Here is a 23,526-nt window from a genome sequence, read left to right as displayed (position 1 = left end):
ATACAATACAAAATTACATTAGGATAAACAATTATTTATGGTCTTTGTCAACATTATTAAAACTATTCGCAACAAAGTGCATTTGCCGAGAAGAAGCTTTAGGCGCTTCAACATTCGGAACCATAAAAAGCATGTATTTTAATACCCATAAGATAATAATTAATTAAAAAATAATGGACGTAAGTAAGTAAAGTTAGGAGGTAGCTCAAGCTTATAATTATTTGATGGTTTTTAAAAAGTTGACAGCGGTGGGATTCGAACCCACGCCCTTTCGGACAGGTGCTTAAAACCAGCGCCTTAGACCGCTCGGCCACGCTGCCTTACTGCTAGTACTGCTAAATCACTGCAAGTATGTAATAAATTGAAATAAATACTAGCTGATGATAACCAAGACTCGGCCTGCTAGATTTAGGTTTTGAAAATCCGTGGCAAATCTTTAATTTTCTGTAATAAAAGTACTTAGCTTTTATCAATAATCTTATTAAATAACTTAATGTTTGCGTGAAAAAGTAACTTACATACACACTTACAAACACACACATACACACTTTATATAATTAGTGTGTGTAAGTTGATTTTGTAAACTTAAAGGTACTAGGGTTCCAAATGCGCCTTTCAAACACCTTTGTAAAGAGCGCACAGACACACAGAGAGACCGATACACAAAAATTAGGAAAAAGATGTAAGTTGAGTGTTAACTTAGCCTTGTGAGTTGTTGATAGTTGTTGACGGCCATAGAACGAGAACGGTGAAGTGACGCGACGACGCGACGTTCCAATTCACGTTACATGTGTGATATAAAGTGAATCATACATTCAACCTTATAAATACGCTTTTGAACACTTTTATAGCTATAAATCTTTATTTTGCAGATACAAAAGTATTCTGAACTAAATATTAAATGAAAGAACAATAGTATTTCTATATTTTCTGTAGTACGCTTCCAGTTGATCGACAATCCCGCCACAAAGCAATACTCTGCCGGGGGCGAACAATTTTGCACCATCTGTTGTGAGATGCTACTCGTTATTCTTTGTCCTTTATTTTTTGCAAACGGTCTGAGCTTTTTTCATTTGGAAATACTTTATGCCGCTAACCGCTGAATACGAAGTTTGTTCATAAAGTTTCTTTTTATATAGCGAGATAGACAATCATCCATCTACTAATATTATAAACTAGACCTTATGTCCTTCCCCTGGATGCAATATAATATTATATAGTCTGCCTATTCTTTGTATTCCAGGGAAGGACATAGGCTACTTTTTGTCTCATTTATACAAAAAGTTCCCACGAGATATAAAAAACTAAATCCACAACGACGTCGCTAGCACCATTTATCTTGAAGTTGCGGGCATCATCTAGATTCTAGGTCTTAGTAAAAAACCCAGGTAAAAGGTAATGATAAGGTCTAAGTTGGAGCACACTTGCCTTGGAGTTGAATGTTTTTTTTTTAAAGAATATTAGCCATTTTAATCATGACTAACATTCCCCTTTTCCCCTCCAACTAAGCGTAAAGCTTGTGCTAGCAGTGGGTACGACAATGGTGCAACGGCTGGGGTTTGAATGTTTTGTTTTCATCTGTAGTTCAGTGGTAATTTACGAGAGTTACACTGATGGAGGAGGAAGGTTCCCTTAGGTAGGTATAGCAATTTGCATAACTTTGTACACAAACTGCATCTTGTGAGGCCAAAACGCAGCACTGGAAGATCCCCCACGGACTGTGGACTTACATCAAGCGAGTTGAGGAAGCCGCTGGATCCAGGCAGCGCAAGACCATAGTGTGTAGAAATACAAGAGGTCTATGCCCAACTACGCATTTGTGAAACATAAACTTCTTCTTCTTCTTCTTTCTTAGCCCTTGTTAATCCATTGTTGGACATAGGCCTCCTCACGTGCACGCCATTCCTCTCGGTGTTGTGCGAGCCTCCTCCAAGTTTTTCCCGCCAACTTGGTAATGTCGTCTGACCAACGGGAGGGCTGTCTTCCAACGTTCCTCCTTCCGGTACGTGGCCTCCATTCCAGCAGCAAACGAGTCCATCGCTCATCTGTAGTCCTACAGATGAGCATACACATGATGATGAAACATAAACATTGGAATTTAATGTCTCTTCGCCACAAGTTGCCGACTACCTATAAAAGTAATTCCTTCGTTTACGACTCCTCGTCACAACCTGCCAACTCGTATGTCGGAAATTAAAGGTGTTTGCAGCTGATGCTACGATCGTAATTATGTAGTAATTAACATTTGAGTGCTTTGTGCCACTAGCGATCGAATAATGAAACGTATTTTAATGCTTAAAGACGTTTTGTTTGTTCCGACACAAGTTAACCCTTGACTGCAATCTCACCTGGTGATAAGTGATGGTATGAATGAATGAATATACTTTTATTGTACATCACAAAATTAGTACAGAAAAACACATACAAAGCACAACAAAATATAGGTACAATTTGGCGGCCTTATCGCTACCTAGCGATCTCTTCCAGGCAACCAAAATGGTGCAAAGGACATAGCTACAGATATTAGAGGTAGGTATTGGTATTATACGGTATTCACAGGTGATGCTACGATCGTATGTAGGAAGTAATTAACATTTGATTGCTCTGTGCCACTAGATTACAACATGGGGTTATTTAAGGGGCGAACCAACAAATTCCTGAAAGGCTGGCAATGCATCGGCGGTTCCTCTGGTGTTGCAAGTGTTCATGGGCAGCTGTAATCACTTCACATCAGGTGACCCGCCTGCTCTTTTGCTCGCTATTTTAATTTAAAAAAAAAAAACCTCTCCAGCATGCAGGTTTTCCCACGACGTTTCCCTTCACCGGCTTACTACCGAGAACGGGTCTCCTTTCAGAACGAGACGCGCTTGTGTCATGGTCTACCGCGCTGGCCGAGTACAGATTGTCAAATTTCATTCACCTTTGAGAACATTATGGAGAACTCTCAGCCATGCAGGTTTCCTCACAACGTTTTTCTTCACTAAGTTTACCTATAAATTTATGTACCTTAGTAATTGTGCTTGTGACATGGTCCACCACGCTGGCCAAGTACGGATCGGCAGATTTCATTCACCTTTGAGAACAATATGGAGAACTCTCAGGCATGCAGGTTTCCTCAGACGTTTTTCTTCACTAAGTTTACCTAGATGTTCCTTAGTAATTTATTTTTAGGATTTTGAAAGAGCGATACCTACACATACAGGCTACGTTACATTAATTACTAACAGTAATCTAGCGGACGAGCTAGCGTCCACAAAATCTGGTCATTACGTTCCTCAGTACATTGAGCAAATGAACGATGTGAATGAACCGGCGTCCGTGTGTAGCGACTGCGAGGATTCATTTGCATTTCACTCAACCGTTCATTTGTTCATCGACGGTAGATACGTACGATGTTTGTTAAACGCCAAGTACATGTGCCTACTGTATATATTCCGGCATGTCATATTGAACTAATTGTTATTTTAAGTGACAAGTAATCGTTCTCCAGCAATGCGCGGGACCTCAATTGCTTTTATACAAGGCATAATATTGTATATCAAATCTTTGAAAAGAGCAACCACCGAGTGTCTTGCTGGTTCTTCTCGGTAGAAAAGGCATTCTGAGCTTTTGACGATTCGAAAGAACTTGTAAAAGTATAATTGAATAAAAATATTTTGAATTTGAATTTGAATATTAACTAATCAAACTCAATGAAATTTCATAGTCATTTTCTAGAAACAAATATCCATGTCTGTGGTTCGTCAAATTTCCTCCAGAAAAAGACTTTTGAAATGAGTAGGTAGGTAGGTAAAGAGTTAGTTCGACCGTTTAATTGATGAGAGTTTTTTAACTGCGTTAAAAAATTTATAGGAGTTGGAGTTGAACTATTGGTACTAAATAGTTGAACTCAGATATTGAGGGGGATTTGTTTCCTGTCACGTACTTACCTTAAAAACAAGAGTGAGTACCTACAAACAAGAGAGGCATCTTCTAGACAAGTGCACTCCGACTTAGACCTCATCATTCCTTTTTAAGCATGATTTTCGTCAAGCGCGAACCTACCAAGCAATAAAAATATAAAAATTATTCTGTTATACTATCGGAGGTTCAACATGTGAATTTGTCCTGGTGGGCAAAATTGGTACTAGAGCTGCGTCATCCGCCATTTCAAAATCCTGGTGGACTTTGCGGTAGATATACCATGTGCTAGATGCCATGTATAGGTGAGTCTCCTGAGTCGGACATCCGCTGGCGGAGTAACGAATCGGTCCCTTGTGCTCCGTCATCAGCAGTGGGATGGAACTTCGTGAGGTTTTTAGTCGGTAGGAGTCCGACATAACCACTGTGCTCTCCCATGGCCGGTGGTATCCATAACGGATTTTCCTCCCGAAAAAAATATAAAAAATATACTATATCAACTTAGGTCTTTATCTTATTTAAACTTGTTTTTCCCCTTTAATTACTTACTTTTTCTTGAACAAGGTAAATATAAGGCGCGCTATATTTTCATTTTTCCCTTCTACTTAGAATAAAGAAAGCAAACCCTTTCTTTTACTAACAACAAGGAAACCTAATACGTTTCAGAAAACTTTTCTAGAACATCAACATTTCATAGAAATGGAGATCCAAAGAGAAGCAAAAGTTTCACCGATCGTTCTTCAAAAGTTACTTAAACATAATTTGGCAAGCTTTAATTATTATAATAGGTAGGCTGAAAAATAGGTCGATGTTCTAAGAAATAGAGGGGTATACGAGTAGAAAAACAACTTACAAATAAATTGGTAGTGCCGCTATATTTTCTGCGTCAAGTAAGAAATCGTTTGCGGGTTTTTATTCTGAATAAAAACTTCTTCTGTACATAAATGAATTTTTGGTAAGGTCCTGACAACCCTAGTGAGTCAATCAATCCCTGACTCGACAGGATCTCTATCAGAAAGGAAGGTAATTAACTCTATAGCCAACTCCTGACATTCCGTTCCTGAATGAAGGAAGCTAATCAAAACGACGGCTAATGTGATCGAAGAAAACATTTTAATCAAATGTGTTCTTATGGGAGACTACACACATATTCGGGCCAGCAAAAAAATTTTTTTTTGTCTCTACTCGCAAGAATGATTACGGATAGTTTACACAAATATAATATGATACTGCAAGGATTTTCATATGCCACAGTCTAACGCCGCGCCGCCTGAATCTAGTCTGTGGCTCCCTGTGGCTCGTTCGATGTCATCTGTTGAATTAGCGAGGAATCTTCCAACGCTGCGGTTTCCAGTGCAAGAATAGAATAGAATAGAATAGAATATATTTTTTATTATTACAAATGCTTATGAATCGTCAAAATAATTTACCACGGGTTCAGAATGCCGTTCTTACTGACAAGAACCAGCAAGGTTGCCATTTCAGCACCTTGGGACTATCGGTTTTTCGAACTATCCCGCACCGGCTTAGCGCGGGGGTGTGTGGGCGTGCGGGGTGTCGCCACGCGATTGCCATCTCGACCTGTTGTATACTATGCACTAAATGCAGCTGCTCCTGATCCTTGTAAGTCAAACAATTTGATGAAGCAAGCCCGAATTAGTGTGAAGGCACCCTCACTCCTCAATTGAATTAGATTAGCAATACTGTACAAATGACTTTCAACTCTAAACCTTGTTCACAACGATCACAATCAAATGGCAAATCTGGAAACGTAATGTAAGGAGTACACGAGCAGGTAATGTGAGGGCGCTTGAGGAAGTAGCAACGTTTGATCGATCCAACTGTACAAAAGTTGCGAAGGCGTAATCGAATGGTAGCTGGTACCTAGGAAACAGATTTTGGGTGTATCTACTTCTGAAAAGCACATACCTCCGATGAAGCTGAAATTTGGTATAATAATGTAGGTATTATAACCTCCTTATTACGAACTAGCCGATGCCCGCGACTTCGCCCGCGTGGATTTGGGTTTTTCGAAATCCCGTGGGAACTCTTTGATTTTCCGGGATAAAAAGTAGCCTATGTGCTAATCCTGGATATTATCTATCTCCATTCCAAATTTCAGCCAAATCCGTCCAGTCGTTTTTGCGTGAAGGAGTAACAAACATACACACACACACACACACACATACAAACTTTCGCCTTTATAATATTAGTGTGACTAGCTGATGCTCGCGACCTCGTTCGCGTGAATATAGGTTTTTAGTGTTCCGTACCTGAAAAGGAAAAACGGAACCCTTATTTGTTGTTTTTGTTGAAACCACTTTGTTGACTATCTGTCTGTCTGTCTGTCCGTCGTGTCTGTCAAGAAACCTATAGGGTACTTCCCGTTGACCTAGAATTATGAAATTTGGCAGGTAAGTAGGTCTTATAGCACAAGTACAGGAATAAATCTGAAAACCGCGAATTCGTGGTCACATCATTTAAAAAAATATATATGGTTCAATTTTCAAAGTAAGATAACTATACCAAGTGGGGTATCATATGAAAGGGCTTTACCTGTACATTCTAAAACAGATTTTTGCTTATTTTTATGCATAATAATTTTTGATTTATCGTGCAAAATGTTGGAAAAAATACCCGAGTATGGAACCCTCAGTGCGCGAGTCTGACTCGCACTTGGCCGGTTTTTTTAATAATCCCGTGGGTTTTTTTTTATTTTCCGGGATAAAAAGTAGCGTAAGTGTTAATCCAGGGTATAATTTATCTCCATTCTCAGCCAAACCCGTCCGGTAGTTTTTGCGTGAAAGAGTAACAAACATACATCCATCACTTCCATCCATACATATACAAATTTTCGCGTTTATAATATTAGTAGGATTAGCTTGTAATTCGTTCTATTGTTCCTTTTTTCACCATTATGGTACAGAATGAACAAATTACATGACACACACATTCAACAAGGAACAGTGTGCTTAGTTTTTATGAGCCGCGTGTGCCTCGTTGGCCTAAGTGGCTTAACGTAATGTTTCTTTCGCGATGATGGCTCTTAGCTAAACTCTACCTACCCTCAGTTTTTCCACTTCCGTTGATAATGCTTAGGTATTTCACACATATATTTGTATATTTTGAGTGTGTGTGTGTCTGAGTATACCTATACCCACGTATGTACCTATATGTATGTTTACTCAATACTGAAGCAACTGTTTATGCCATCTGGCTTAGCAGTCAGAGCGTCGGGCGCGAACCCAGAAGACGCAGGTTCGAATCCTGCCGGTTCCACGATTTTTGATATGTAATTAAAAATGTATTAGAAATTTCCTTGAGTGTATAGGTAAAAACACTATCATAAAAATTAAAAAAAACTACTTCTAGATGAACTCTTAGATTTTCCGGGATAAAAAGTTGCTTTTATCAATTTCCCGGACGCAAACTGCCTCTGTACCTTTCGTATATAAATCGGTTTAACGGATGGGTCTTTAAGAATCCCATGGGTGCTCCTGGATTTTCCGGGATAAAAAGTAGCCTATGTCTGTTTATTTTTAACCGACTTCCAAAAAAGGAGGAGGTTCTCAATTCGTCGGGATCTTTTTTTTTTATTTTTTTTTTTATTTTTTATGTATGTTCCCCGATTACTCAAAGACCCCTGGACCGATTTGGAAATTTTTTTTTTGTTTGAAAGAGTATACTGTGCAGTTGGTCCCATATAAATTTGGTGAAGATCTGATGAATATCTTCGGAGATGGAGAACAGAACTCCTCAATAGATAGGAGCAAATTGCTCGCGATCAGTGTAATAGCTTAGTAAACAGTAGGGTTTTAACTGGGCATAGCATATTATAGTACAGTGGGCCACTAAAAATTGTGAAATAAAAAATTTTCAAAAGAAAAATAAAACCGACTTCAAAAACCACAAACACTAAAAAGTAAAAAATAACTTTTATTTAGCTACACGTGTAATGTACCTAGGTATGAAGTCGGGCGAGCTTCACTCTTGGATTTCTAATTTTATTTTAATATGCTCGCTCGACTTCATACCTAGGTACATTACACGTGTAGCTAAATAAAAGTTATTTTTTACTTTTTAGTGTTTGTGGTTTTTGAAGTCGGTTTTTACCCTCTTAGGATTTGAATAATTTTTTGTTGGTTATAATATTAGTAACTGTATAATATTAGTGTGGATGAAGAAGTACGTGAGTTTTCTGTATAAAATAATAATCTTAGGGCGTATACATGTTACAGTCATAGTGATTAAATAGCTATTATACATAATGACTGGTCATTATGTATAATATCAAAATTGACTAGACAATGTAATAAATTAATCACTTTATCCGGATATTATTCATAATAGCGGTTCAAAGTTAGCCAAAGTAATAAATACGGTCTAACTTTGAACCTAACCTAACCTAACCTAACCTAACCTAACCTAACCTAACCTAACCTAACCTAACCTAACCTAACCTAACCTAACCTAACCTAACCTAACCTAACCTAACCTAACCTAACCTAACCTAACCTAACCTATGTACCCGTTATAATACATAATTATGTCATTAAACCACGAAATAAGTCTCAAAACAGTATAATATTGCTACACATATAGTTAGGTATGCATAAGGCAAATTGAAATATAATTTTATAATATTTACCTGTAAGTACCTACTTGTTTTATTACATCATCCAAGTCTTCGAAGAAATTATATAAAATTGCTAGTTAATGTGATTAATTCTGTGTCAATTATCAGTTTATCTAAATTGGGTAGACATTATAAATAATGACTAGATAATATATATAATATCAGGATTTATTACTTTGGCTGTGACATACACACAAATCGTGGAAATCCCCTTAACCACAGGAAAGGGCGATCCTTTCGCAATAATCAACTTTAACAGTCCAGTGTTTGCACAATTCCACATTGCTTCAAGGGCCTTTATGTGAAAGGGATTGGATTACTCGTTAGGAAAGCCCTTTCAAACCCTTATGTAGATGTGGTTACACCTCATTACTGTTCTATAGAGATCTTGGGCATTTCGTATAACTTCTCTCTTCTATGCTGCAGAAATAACATCATTCATCGAAAATATCAATATAATTAAATATCACTTGCTTTAATGGTGAATGTAAACATTGCATCGTGGGGAAACCTGCATGCCTCCATAATGTTCTCAAAGATGTGTGAAGTCTGTCGATCCACACTTGACCAGTGTGATGGACTGTGGTGAATCTCTTCTCATTCTGAGACCCGTGCTCAGTAGTTGGCCGGTGATGGTTGATCACGATGATGAAGCAACGCGTAACAATATTATCTACTACTAGTTTATTCCCGCGACTTCGTTCGCGTGGACTACACATACTTCAAACCCCTATTTTACCCCCTTAGGGCCTGAATTTTCAAAAATCCTTTCATAATAGCTATCTCATATCTGCATACCTCAATCCGATCCGTCCAGTAGTTTGAGCTATGCGTTGATAGATCAGTATCAGATATAGATTACGAGTTTCAAAACAGGATGAAAGTTTAAAAATTAAAAAGTTTCGTTAGAACAGATGAATGAAACCAAATGGAATAAATATAGAAGTTAAAAGGAACGTCGGGAAATTAATATCATTTTAATTACCAACCAAATGCTATTATCGTCCCAAACTTAGGCGTTTTGTCTACCAAGTTTTCGGATAAATCTAATTATATTATTTTACTTTTATTTAGGTTCATTAAATTATATTATATTTCGACAATTTTCAAGGTTCCGTACCTCAAAAGGAAAAATGGAACCCTTATAGGATTACTCTGTTGTCTGCCTGTCTATCTGTCTGTCTGTCTGACTGACTAGAAAGAAGAAAACCTATAGAATACTTTCCGTTGACCTAGAATCATGAACTTTGGCAGGTAGGTAGGTCTTAGAGCACAAATAAAGAAAATAATCCGAAAACCGTGAATTTGTGGTCATATCCATCGATGCGCCACCATGATAACGCCACAAAAATTAAAATGTGTTCACAAAAACATATAGATGGCGCAGACCGTTATTACCTTGCAGAGTTCTAGTAAAGGTGTTATATTTTGTAAGATTATACGGAATCCTTCGTCTGCGAATCTAACTTGGCTGGTTTTTATGTTACATATTGCAACAGTAATAAAGAGTAAGTGATAATAACAGACGCTAAAGACACCAACGTGGGATACTCGAGCCTATAGAAGTTGACCGCCGTGAAGTTGACCGGTCTTGTGATGACCAGGGTCCTCAATTCTTTCAGCGCTTCCCGAACTTCTGCCCCTGTAAGTTTAACAAAAATTAGACTTTAAACTAAGTATTGTAAACTATTTTCTTAATAGGTAATTTAATTAGCTATCATAATTTAATAAGTGTAAACCAAGCTTTGAAACTATTGTTAATGAGACCGCTTTTGTATCAAAGAAAAAAAATTTACTCACCCATTTTTTTATTGATAAGTGTGAAATCAATCATCCGGATTATTCTTTTATTTTGATTGTATGTTCCCTCACAACTATGGACCGTGCAAAACAGGATTGCCGTAAAGGTGAATAAACGCATTGCTGTCGATATTGCTGGAAAATATCCTATATCCTCGTCTGGCATCTAAAACATCAACAAAAAGAGCCTCAAAAGCTGTGAAATCTTTATTCTAGTTGTCTGCGTGCCCCTCTGGTACTGAAGTACTGAAGTAACTTACAACGAACAATCTAGATGTCGCTATGTGATTTTTAATCTCGCTAACAGAACATTCTCTACAAAGCACTATGCATTATGCATACCCACTAATATTACAAATGTGAAAGTATGTCTCTATCCATCTGGCTGTCTGCCTGTCACCTTTTCACTTCCCATCCACTAAACTAATTCTGACAAGTTAGCTTTTAATCCAGACTCTCTCTCCGTTTATTATCAAGTTAAATGCAATTTGGTACAGAGATAGCTTGCACTCTGAAGACGAGCATGTAGGTTAATTTTTATCCCAAAAAATAGAGTTCCCACGTGATTTAAAAAAAAAAAACAAATCCACGCGCATCAATTTGCGAGCGTCATCAAGTATCAAGATACCTTAAATAACAGATTTTGTGATATCTTACCAACGTTCCCAATAATATTCTTATGATCAAATTGACGACGATTATAATATTTAACAGAGTAGCCATATTTCCAAGGATGATCTGAAATAAAAAATGTATAGATTGCACTTTAGAATAGGTGCCATGTAGAACCAGAAATTAAATAAAAACATGCATCCTGTAAGCATCTATTAAATGTTACTTACTCTGTATCCAAACATGATGTTTATGTGATTACACTGTTCAAGCAAAAGCAAATAGCATCTATTAAGGTGCAGAACTAAATTAGAACGAAAGGTCCAAACAAACTCCAAACTGCGAGTATTATCATAGCTTTTTTTGGTATATTTTTGACAAATCAGATCTACCATGACGCCTGGTAAATTATCCATGCCACAGTGAAAATTTCTAAGAACATCTTCAATTGCTTTTAGACGGTATTCAATTTGAATACAATGAGAAATGATATCCAGGTAGCTAAGCATTTTTAATCCGAAATAAATGGTATCCATGAAATAAGCTACTGGGAAGAGCCAACCAAATACCATATACCAAGCAATATAGTCACATAAATGTAGTGCTGACGAAATAACAATGAGAAATGTACAAATTTTGAGTATGCTCTTATTGAGTTTGCTGTAAAAACATTTGCCGAGAACTCTATCAATGCGCTCATAAGAAGAATAATAATCGACAATTTTTTTTCCAAACTTATGGACGAAAAACACATCTGCAATGTAATGCATTAAATCAAACAAATAAGAAATTTGTACTGAATCTACGAACCGAAAAGTCGAATCTTTAGTCATTTGAATTTTCAAATAAATACAAACACAGCTCAGTAAAAAGAACAATGTGACCAGAAAAACTACTTTTTTAAACGACCACGAGTATATTAATTTCACACCATTGTGTGAAACGCAGGAAAGTCCAAAAAGTTTTACCACGGAATTTAAAGGTACAGTTGATAAAATATCAGAAGTGGGATAATCTCCACGTAAGGGATGTACCTCCATGTTTGCGATAACTTAACTGAACCCATCAACTTGTTTCTGTGACTACCTAAATTGTATTTTTCAATTATGTTGATGCCATTAGGTACTATAATTTACCCTTAAAATTATTGGTTTTTGATATTATTCCTAGCACTATGATAATTGAACAAAATTACGACTCGATGATATGAATACTAGATAAAATACAATATTGTAGGTACTTATTTGTTTTGTTTCTTGACGCCACAAGCATGAAAAAAAAATTGAGAAATTATTTCATATTTTGCATTAAGAGGGGTCTCTCCGTCACTCGCACCATACAAACGTAGTTCGTCTCTCATTGGAATACTAACCAATCATACTCAATGGAATTTTGTAGAAACGTTCCGGGAACTAATATCTATGCCTGTGGTTTTCCACATTTCCGTTAAAATATTCGGTTTCAAAGTTACGCGGTCTTAAAAATTCACATACAAATCCTTGAGCCCCTGTAGTTTTAAAACTACACATTTTTAGAAAAATCTAAAACACCACAGGCACAGATATTAGTTTCTAGAATATGTCTGCAAAATTTAATGGACTTTGGTGGCTTCATATTCAAATAAAATTTGGACTACGATTGTATGGAGTAAGTGACGGAGAGAGCCCTGTTAAGTGTATAATTTATAAAGTTTTAGACTGAATTGGCTGAACGATAATTGTCGATTAATTGAGTAAAAATCCAGCTACTAAAGAGTTTTCTATAAATGAAGTATACATAACGACTGTGTAAACTATTATAAGTTAAGTATATAGAAAATAAATAACAAGTGTAAATTAAAAATTTATAACACCCCCGACAAGTGAAGGTTACAGTAACTAGAAATGAGCTGATAATTACTTTCAAACGGCTAAACTAAGAACACTCTCAACTAATAACTGTGTCTGTGGTGTTTTAGATTTTTCTAAAAATGTGTAGTTTTAAAATTACAGGGGCTCAAAGATTTGTATGAAAATTTTAAGACCGCGTAACTTTGAAACCGAATATTTTAACAGAAATCTGGAAAACCACAGACATAGATATTAGTTTCTAGAATATGTCTGCAAAATTTCATGGACTTTGGTTGCTTAGTATTCAAATGAAATTGGAACTACGATTGTATGAAATGGTATGAAACGAGTGACGGAGAGAGCCCTCTTAAACCTTCTCGGAATACTCATCTATTCATTGGTGAAAAATAAATGAAAATCCTTACAGCACATTCTGAGATTAGCCCGTACAGACTGACTAACTGCGGACGGTATGATTTTGTCCGCGTAGATTTAGGTTTTTCAAAAACTCTGTAAAAACTCTTTGATTTTTTGGTAAAAATAGTAGCATAATTGCGTCTCCGGGTTGCAAGCAAATCTGTACCAAATTTCGCCAAATCGGTTAGATGGATGCGGGATGGGCCGTAAAACGTAATAGACAGACAGCTGATAGACCATCAGATAGAAAGACAGACAGACACATTTTTGCATTTATAACATTAGCATGGTTGTAATATTGTACGGAACACTTGACGAATCCGAAAGTTAGTATTAGCTAGTAGTTTAAGCATAGGGAAAGCAAAGTCGAAGCTCTGATAGTATAAAGGCGCACTCAGCATTGAAGGTGAAGTGGCTTAAGAGGGAAAACTGTTTGGCGTGCACTTCATTCAACCTCTTCCGTCGGATCATTCAGTTTATTACGTCTAGTGCGTAATAAACTCAATGAAAGACTACTTTTCCACTACATTTGCTTCTTTTAACACTCAGGCGGTGGTGTAGACTGTTTTAGAGCGTTTTTTGACTTTGCTCAAATTTTGAGTTACCTTTCTTATTTTAACTATGTGTAAGTCTTAACAAAGTCAAGGTATACTCTATAGACTAGCCTTAAACATAACGTGCTTACTATAATTTTATACCCAATGTGTACGTAAATTGAATCATTGTTGAAGCTATAATATTATGGGAGTAGGTATAACTCAAGGAGTACTGTGGGTGAAGTAACTTAAGATTGAAACTGTTTGGCCTACACTTCATTCAACCGCTTCCATCGGATCACTCAGTTTATTACATCTAGTGCGTAATACACTCAACGATACACCACTTTCCTACCACATTTGCTTGTTCTTCACTCTTTATTTTTATTTATTGGAATTACAGTCTTCATGTTATCAGTGAGTTGCTCTGAAGGTGATGTGGTTTAAGGGGAACTTGCACTGTGGCGTGCTCTTCATTCAACTGTTTTCGTACGAACATTAAGTTTATTACGTCAAGTGTATAATACAACTTAAGTGTGTACTACTTTCCTTCACTTTGTGTATGATCCAATTATTTTAAAGAATTTATATATCAAAGTTTATTTACTACGTAATTTACAATTAAAAAGAATAGTATATAATATATATATATATATATATATATATATATATATATATATATATATATATATATATAATAATAGCTGTATAAAAACAGATTTTCTTTTGTAAATATAAAGTAGAAGAATTTCTTAGAATGGAGAATTTCCGGAAATCAAGGAAAATACCGAATGATTTTCATCCGGTATTTTCCTTTATTTATTGAAACAGTCTAAGTTACGAGTTCGTCATTATGATTGATAACAATCCGGGATTAATTTGGAAATAATCCGTGATGCATCGGTTGATTGGTTCATGAAGTCCGCTTATCCGGTAATCAGATTACGCCAATCATTGCTACTCGTATGTCGGAAAATTTATAAAATTTACGGACACAAAAAATCCATATACAAGTGTAAATTAAAAATTTATAACACCCCCGTCAAGTGAAGGTTACAGTAAGAATTACAAAAGAGCTGATAACTTTTAAACGGCTGAACCGATTTTCTTGGATTATAGCTAAGAACACTCTTGATCAAGCCACCTTTCAAACAAAAAAAACTAAATTAAAATCGGTTCATTACTTTAGGAGCTATGATGTCACAGACAGATACACAGATACGTCAAACTTATAACACCCCTCTTTTTGGGTTGGGGGTTTAAAATATATCTCGCCAAACTACTAATTTAATACCACCTAATACTATTTTACAGTTTATTATTTATTTAATCTACTATAGTCAGTCAGCGAAGGAGTCCCTAATAAATACTTCTTTTAGTTTCTTCTTAAAGACACCAACAATGTCTACTCAAACCATTGTATAGTTTTTATTTAATTTACATTTTTAACCGACTTCCAAAAAAGGAGGAGGTTCTCAATTCGTCGGGATCTTTTTTTTTTTTTTTTTTTTCATTTTTTTTTTTATATTTTTTATGTATGTTCCCCGATTACTCAAAGACCCCTGGACCGATTTGGAAAATTTTTTTTTTGTTTGAAAGGGTATACTGTGCAGGTGGTCCCATATAAATTTGGTGAAGATCTGATGAATATCTTCGGAGATGGAGAACAGAACTCCTCAATGGATAAGAGCAAATTGCTCGCGATCACTGTAATAGCTTAGTAAACAGTAGGGTTTTAACTGGGCATAGCATATTATAGTACAGTGGGGCCACTAAAAATTGTGAAATAAAAAATTTTCAAAAGAAAAATAAAACCGACTTCAAAAACCAAAAACACTAAAAAGTAGAAAATAATTTTTGTTTAGCTACACATGTAATGTACCTAAGTATGAAGTCGGGCGAGCTTCACTCTTGGATTTCCAATTTTGTTTTAATATGCTCGCTCGACTTCATACCTAGGTACATTACATGTGTAGCTAAACAAAAATTATTTTCTACTTTTTAGTGTTTTTGGTTTTTGAAGTCGGTTTTATTTTTCTTTTGAAAATTTTTTATACTATGATACATACAGTTTTTCGATCATCAGTACAATTTACCAATAAGTATCAGATATTGTCAGCCGGTAAAAGCAAAAAGCAATACATATAAAGTGTTGGCACCCCACCAATCGTTCGTTACCTCTCTACGTCTTTACCCTTCGGTAACTCGATATATGGCAATGTATTGCACATTGGCTTTTGTTTTAGTAGCCCTTAGAGAGAAGTACAGGGAAGAAAAGGTCGGAATAGATTATGCAATGGAGTATTATTGATGTTATGCTATTGTTCGCCCCCAAAATCGAGGAGCAGTTTTTGTTTCATCTTAGCCTTGAATCTATGATTATGTACTGCTTGGGTGTAATTCTGCATTTACATACTCGCTATGGTGTGCGTCATGTTATCCTATGTCATAAATATGTCGCGTATTAGGCCCGGTTTCCACTTAAGCGGAGCGGTGAGGAGATGTGTTATGTTGAACAATCAGATTTTTAAATGGCATTCATCTATTAAAAGTTTGATTGGCCGCTTGTACGCATTTCTTTTCCGCCCCACTTGAAAGGAAACCGGGCCTGATTTTGCCTTATATCTCGGTCATTAATTGTGATCCTACAGACAAGCCCTAACCATCTCCAATTCGATCTGAACACTTTCAAAACAATATACTACTTTTGTATATTGTGGTGTTGGCACACGACAGTTAAAGAGCGATCTCCCGCTTATCTCAATATAAAAAATAATAGTTATGTCATTTTAATAACTTATTGTAGACAGGTATAAAACACTAAGCGCTAATCGCTCACAAAGAAGCTTTATATCTCGTTTGCTATATTATTTTCAACTGGAGCTAAAATTATAATTAAACAAAATTGAGCTGAATCAACAAAATAATTTGATAATATCAGATTTAACAAAAACAAAAATAAAAATTTTCCGCGCCCAGTCGAACTTGGTTTACGGATTTATCGAATTTAAAATTCCAACTCAAAAAACACTAATTTTCACATCGGAACAAATTCCAATTTCCCGCGGTTTTGGCGCCGCAATATCTATTCATGAGTCTCGGATGACGTTCACGCGAGAATTCAATTACTGACGTCAACTTTAAACGAGGGGAAATAAAGTTTATTTTTGCGTTTCCCTATGTGTAAAATAAATGTCACGTCAGTTTTTGGTTACTTGAGGGCTATTCCGCAATGCAGTCGCTATCAGTCTAGCATTGTTGTTGTGGAGATTGTGTTTTATATTCGATAACAGTGTAGCCCTACAAGCATCATCCTAATCGGCGAAACGATTGCGAAGCAGGAACGTCACCCGCGCGGCGGTCTTCTCTTGAGATATTTTAATGGCGCCATGCACACCTACCATGCACACATCCACCATTGATTTTAATATCCCAAGGTTTCCACATGGAACATTGGCTGGAGACGTATGGGCAAATTTAAGACTTAATCCAAACCAGTTAAAATCCATTTTATTTTGACATTGAAGTGTTTCGAACTCGAACACTCGAATCCTATCATGAAGTGAGATATAGGTAAAAACTTATACTAACGCTTTTATTTAATACTAGATGATGCCTGCGACTTCGTCCGCGTGGATTTAGGTTTTTTGAAATCCCGTAGGAACTCTTTGATTTTCGGGATAAAAAGTAGCCTATGTGCTAATCCTGGATATTATCTATCTCCATTCCAAATTTCAGCTAAATCCGTCCAGTAGTTTTTGCGTGAAGGAGTAACAAACATACACACACACACACACACACATACAAACTTTCGTCTTTATAATATTAGTGTGAAAAAGTTAAATCGCTTGGCGACACGACTTAGTCACTAGGGTGATGACTAGCCACGGCCAAAGCCTCCCAATAGTTTAGATCTAGCTAATTTAGAAGTTCTAAACCATAGTAAGTCGGCCGAAAACTCCAGTTAGCGAAGTTGTCCAAAATGTTGATAGCGACTGTGCTATGAAATTGACCCCCGTATGTGGAATTTCCCCTTTTGACACTTCACGTCACTCGGCATTTTCATTCGTTACGGTATTACATATTAAATATTCATAACTCTATGACTATGAAATTGTAGAGACCAGTGAACGACAAAGCATAGAAATATTTCGTACGCTCCAATATACTCGTAGCGTAACGAAATCTCTACACATCTTTTGCTTACAATAAATCTATATTGCCGTCAGTTTTTTTTTTTTTTATTCACTATAGGTAAGCGCTTGACCACAATCACACCTGATGGAAAGTGATGATGTGGTCTAAGATGGGATGGATGATTTCTAAGTGGGTACATAGACCATGGTCTAATTTATATACGAGTGACAATCTTGCTCAGTATTAGATTATACTACTCCTTTGCAATTGGCCTGCGCAACGTAGACTTAGGCGGGTTGGTCAAGTAAATTGTGTGCACCCTTAAATCCCTCTGTACTTGAAAACTCAACGCCCCGAAGCCCCGGTGGCAAATAAAGTCTAATAGATGAACATATTTTATACCCAGTTCTGTAAAAGCCCCATAATCGAGGTTTCTCCAGAACTAAGATACCCGCTCAGTAACAAGACTATGAGCACAAGTTTGTACAAATTACATGAGATAAGATGTCTCTCACTAAGTTAGATACTTCAGCCTCCAGCCTCCTACACACACAAACATATTTACACACACTATTGCGAGACATTTAATAAGGAAAAGGTCTTCAACACATGTGACAAACTCAGCCCATATATTATTATGTTTACGAATGACAGAAGATAAGGAAATACGACGCTAGAGAGAACTAGGTTAAGATAATTGGCCAGAGCAACATCTGTATTCTTATGCTTCGTGCTAAAGGTCGTAACTCACTTACACGACACAGCTCCCGCTTGGTGAAAGAACAAACATTCAAATATGAGCTTGAAGTTGTGTGACATACAGTGACAACATACAATTGCAAACAACGCACAGTAAACGAGTTTGTCGCAATCTAGTCACTCGATGGTTGACGTCTCGCTTACCACCCGCTTCAAGCGAGCGGCCTATGAATCTACAGCATACAGGCCACTCGAACAAGTTGTAACGTGCATAGTAGGGAGAGGCCGTACTGCTAGCTAGCATGGACAGCGAGCTTTCGGCGCGTTTCGAGGCGGAGCCGTGCGTGTGTTGTGTGACCTTAACAGCTCGTTCACACAGGCTGTGTAAGCGTAGGCGTAGCGCGTACCATTGCGTTGTATGGAACTGTATGAGACATGGCATACCGCTTGCGTGGTGTGAACGTTTGCGTAGACGTAATGCGTGCAGTTATGTCAACGTATTCACGCGCGTCTCTACGCACCTGTCACGTGTACGTGCTTGGTGTGAATCGGCCTTAATTACTACAGCACTGCCTACAGTGTCGTAATATTATCTAACAATAATTAATTATTAATGTGCATAACCTGAACAAATATTTTGGTGGGCAATGCGCAGGCCGTGGTATGTCTTGTACAGGTTAACCAAACAGTGTTTAATTGGATTAGTATGCAAGTAGATCAAACGCTGCTACGTTAGCGAATAATCTAGATTCCCTGTGCTCCATTTAGTGAAACTCAGCATCTTCTGATGGGCACTAGATGACGCTACTCGAACTTATACGTAGAGTTCTACAGCCATCACATCCTGCGACTTAGTAACTTACAACGCACTAACTAGATGTTGTCACAGGCGTCTTCAACCTTTTACTATAGATCCTGAATCACGCTAGCGAAGTTTTGCCTGAGCTAAAGGTAGATATGTACTATGTACCTACTAAATTTCAGATCAATGGGTCAACAGGAAGGGGGTCAAATTTCAGTAACTAGATTAGCTCCAGATAAGACACAAACAAGGCAAGCAAAATAAAACTGTTTAAAATAAGAATCAATCCTCTCTCCCGTCGAAATTTCTTATCTTCTCATCCATCTAGTAGTTTCTTCTTTCACCAAAGGTTGCCTGGTGGAGATTGCTCTGAGCAATAAGGCCGCCTTTGCATACAATTATTTTTAGTTTTTAGTTTCTTTGTTTTGTCTTGTTATTTCATGTTTTGTGTGCAATAAAGTTTTCTATATACCTATCTATGTATCAAGCTAAGTATTCCAAGTCCATGGTATCAAAATATCTATCTTCAAAACGATGCTCAGTTCAAAGTTTTCCGCATTGTCACTATTAACTGTATAAGAGCTTTATTAGATTTATTAGTTTAGTACACTTATAATGATTAAGTGATTGACAGTGACTGTGCTTAGTGAAACTTCGGAGAGACCAAAGTTAACTTTGTAAACTTAATCTTTATTTTGCTGAGTCAAGCAATCTAGTTCGGAGCTTGGAAAAAACTTAATCTAATATTAATAATCTTTCTTCATTACATAACCGTATAAAATTACCTACATTAAAAACATTTATTTTAAAGCAATCCAGAAAGTTTTATCTTGTTACTAACATTAAGCATAAAAATTCGCTTGTGAACGCAATTGGTAGGAGCCGGTCGAAAGACTTATCATACATCGATAAGTACAATCGATACCGTCTCCCACATCACTATGTATTGAACGCTTGAACGTGATCTTTGAGTAACCGCGCGGTGAATCACTAGTCTCACACCACTGTGTATGTTACCGGGACATAAACTGTGTATATATTTAATATTTGATAATAAAGACATTTTTCAAACAAACAAACTAGCTGATGCCCATGACTGCGTGTACTACATAAATTTCAAACCCCTATTTTTCCTATTTAGGGGTTGAATTTTTTAAAATCCTTCCTTAGTGGATGTCTACGTCATAATAGCTATGTGGGTGCAAAATTTCAGCCCGATCCGGATGGATTGGGCTATCAAAGCGAGTAAACTACAGGACTGTAGTTGTGCTTGCTTTGATAGATCGGTCAATCTATCAGTCAGTCAGTCAGTCAGTCAGTAACCTTTTCCTTTTATACAAAAAACAAATCTATTTTAATGGATGGCAAAACTAAATAATAAAAAAAATACGGGACATATTTTCACCGCGATTAAGAGGGGTCTCTCCGTCACTCGCTTCATACAAACGTAGTTCCAAAAGTCCATGAAATTTTGCAGACATATTCTAGAAACTAATATCTATGTCTGTGGTTTTCCAGATTTCTGTTAAAATATTCGGTTTCAAAGTTACGCGTTCTTAAAAATTTACATACAAATCTTTGAGCCCCTGTTATTTTAAATTACATATTTTTAGAAAAATCTAAAACACCACAGACACAGATATTAGTTACTAGAATATGTCTGCAAAATTTCATGGACTTTGGTTGCTTAATATTCAAATGAAATTGGAACTACGATTGTATGAAGCGAGTGACGGAGGGAGCCCTGTTAATGGCTTCATCTGGTGACAGAAAGGCTGGCTCATTTTTTGCGCAAAGGATCAGTTTGGCTGTTCAGCGCGAAAATACAGCCAGTATTCTTGAAACCATTCCACGCGGGTATGATTTGTACAATAATTTGATAAGGGTAGCTTTAAATTTGTAATACTTTTTGGTAAAAAATCTTTGTTTTATTTCGAATACGACCCAAAGACATTCCTGATATTCACCAGTGTGACAAGGAAACTTAAGCACGTTGTTTCGTAACACGACAGCTCCTAACGACTCGACAACAATGTAACATGAGTGCTTCCTTTTGTGCGAAATAATGAGACTAAATAACTCACGGACACAAGTTACAATTATTAACTCCAAACTGAGGAAAAATAATATTTTACCAATTACCTACATTATTTGTTACGATATAATATTACTAGCCTAATGGTTAAGACGTCGGTCTCCTATTCGGCAGGTAGGTAGGTCTTATAGCACAAGTACAGGAATAAATCTGAAAACCGCGAATTTATGGTTACATCATTTAAAAAAATTAAAATGTGTTTCAATTTTCAAAATAAGATAACTATACCGAGTGGGGTACCATATGAAAGCAGATTTTTATTTATTTTTATGTATAACAGTTTTTGATTTATCGTGCAAAATGTTGGAAAAAATACTCGAGTACGGTACCCTCAGTTCGCGAGTCTGACTCGCACTTGGCCGGTTTTTTTTCGAATAAAATTTGTTTCTTGTGGCAGCCCTAACTTTTATTACCCGGATCGTAATGGGCAGAATGTCGCCACCTTGTAAGAGCTGGTGCACAGGCTGCGTTTCAGGGTATCATTACGTGAACGAAATTTTGAGCAATTTTACTGAAAGGAAATGGCTTTCTGTGTGAATCTCGGTAGAGTTAAACTGAATAGACTTGTTAGGCCCGGTCCCCACCTAAGCGGAGAGGAGAGGAGATGTATTTAGTCGATCAATCAGATTCATAATAGATGACACAAAAATATTATCACGTCATCTTTTAAAAATCTGATTGGTTGACTTTACTCTCCGCTCCGCTTAGGTGGAGACCGGGCCTGAGACTCTTTAAACGGAAGCGGACGGATTTTAATTTTTTCAATACATTTATACAAGCCAACTATTTCACAAAACGCCGTATAAAGTGTCCTGCAGATGAAATTATAAAAGTAGAACTTTATTGAGAGCGAAGCGAGCGCAAATTATTATTTTTTAGAGGATTTGGGAGAAGAAAAAACTTTTTTTAATAATTAAGTATATATCGTTTCACTATGAATGCTAAATTGAAACACTTATAAGGGTACCAGTCCACTACAATGAAGCTGAGTAAATGCTGTAATACTGTCCCATTTATTAATTAAATTACACACTCAATTTGAAACCGAATCAATTAACTTAGCGATTAATATTCAATAATACTTACCCGGTAGATCTAATCGAACCAAAGTTTACTCTTAAATTCAATTATCACTTAACTTCCAGTCGACTTCTCCCAATGCCTTTAACATTTTCCAAGCTAGGTTGCTTTTAGAAAATACTCATAAGGAGTTTTTCCTTAAAATTTATGAAATAACAAGTTTTAGAACGCGTGATAATTTTCAAAAATCCTTTCTTAGCGGATGCCCACGTTATAATAGCTATTTGCATGCCCAGCGCGACTCATCTAGTAGTTTGAGTTGTGCGTTGATATATTAGTCAGTCAGTCACCTTTTCCTTTTATAGGTAAATATATTTAGACTAGTTTGTGCCCGCAACTTAGTCCGCGTGGACTACACACATTCCAAGCTGAACGAATGCGTAGATATTTGACGGCCTCCCTGGCGCAGTAGCAGTAGTAAGTCATCATCATCATCATCATCATCAGCCTGTGGACGTCCACTGCTGGACATAGGCCTTCCCTATAGAGCGCCACCACACCCGGTCCTCAGCCTTCCTCATCCAGCCACTTCCCGCCAGCCGCTTTATATCGTCGGTCCATCGTGCTGGAGGGCGTCCCACACTACGTTTGCTTAAACGCGGTCTCCACTCAATGACTTTCCGGCTCCAACGGCCATCGCCTCTACGACAGGCATGGCCTGCCCACTGCCACTTCAGCTTGCTAATAGTTTGGGCTATGTCAGTGACCTTAGTTCTCCTGCGGATCTCCTCATTTCGGATCTTATCCCTCAGTGAAACTCTTAACATAGCCCTCTCCATAGCTCGCTGAGTGACTTTGAATTTGTGAACAAGGGCATTTGTCAGTGTCCACGTTTCCGCACCATAGGTGAGGACGGGAAGGACACACTGGTTGAAGACTTTTGTTTTCAGGCATAGTAGTAAGTGCTGTGGTCTTATTAGTGGGAGGTCCAGAGTTCGATTCCCGTTTCAGGGGTTTCGTCACAATGCCGTGTAGAAACCAAA

General features: G+C 37.1%; 1 non-coding gene across 1 annotated transcript; it reads right to left on the bottom strand.

The window, feature by feature from the left end:
- Window positions 1-240: 240 nt before the first annotated feature.
- Window positions 241-320, bottom strand: Trnal-uaa. Its single transcript has one exon. It is a non-coding gene; the product is annotated as a tRNA-Leu (tRNA).
- Window positions 321-23,526: the final 23,206 nt, after the last annotated feature.

The sequence above is a fragment of the Maniola jurtina genome, chromosome 2 (genome assembly GCF_905333055.1).
Source record: "Maniola jurtina chromosome 2, ilManJurt1.1, whole genome shotgun sequence".
NCBI classification, from domain to species: Eukaryota; Metazoa; Arthropoda; class Insecta; order Lepidoptera; family Nymphalidae; genus Maniola; species Maniola jurtina.
Note: the sequence above shows the minus strand (reverse complement) of the source record. Positions and strands in the feature narration are given on the sequence as shown.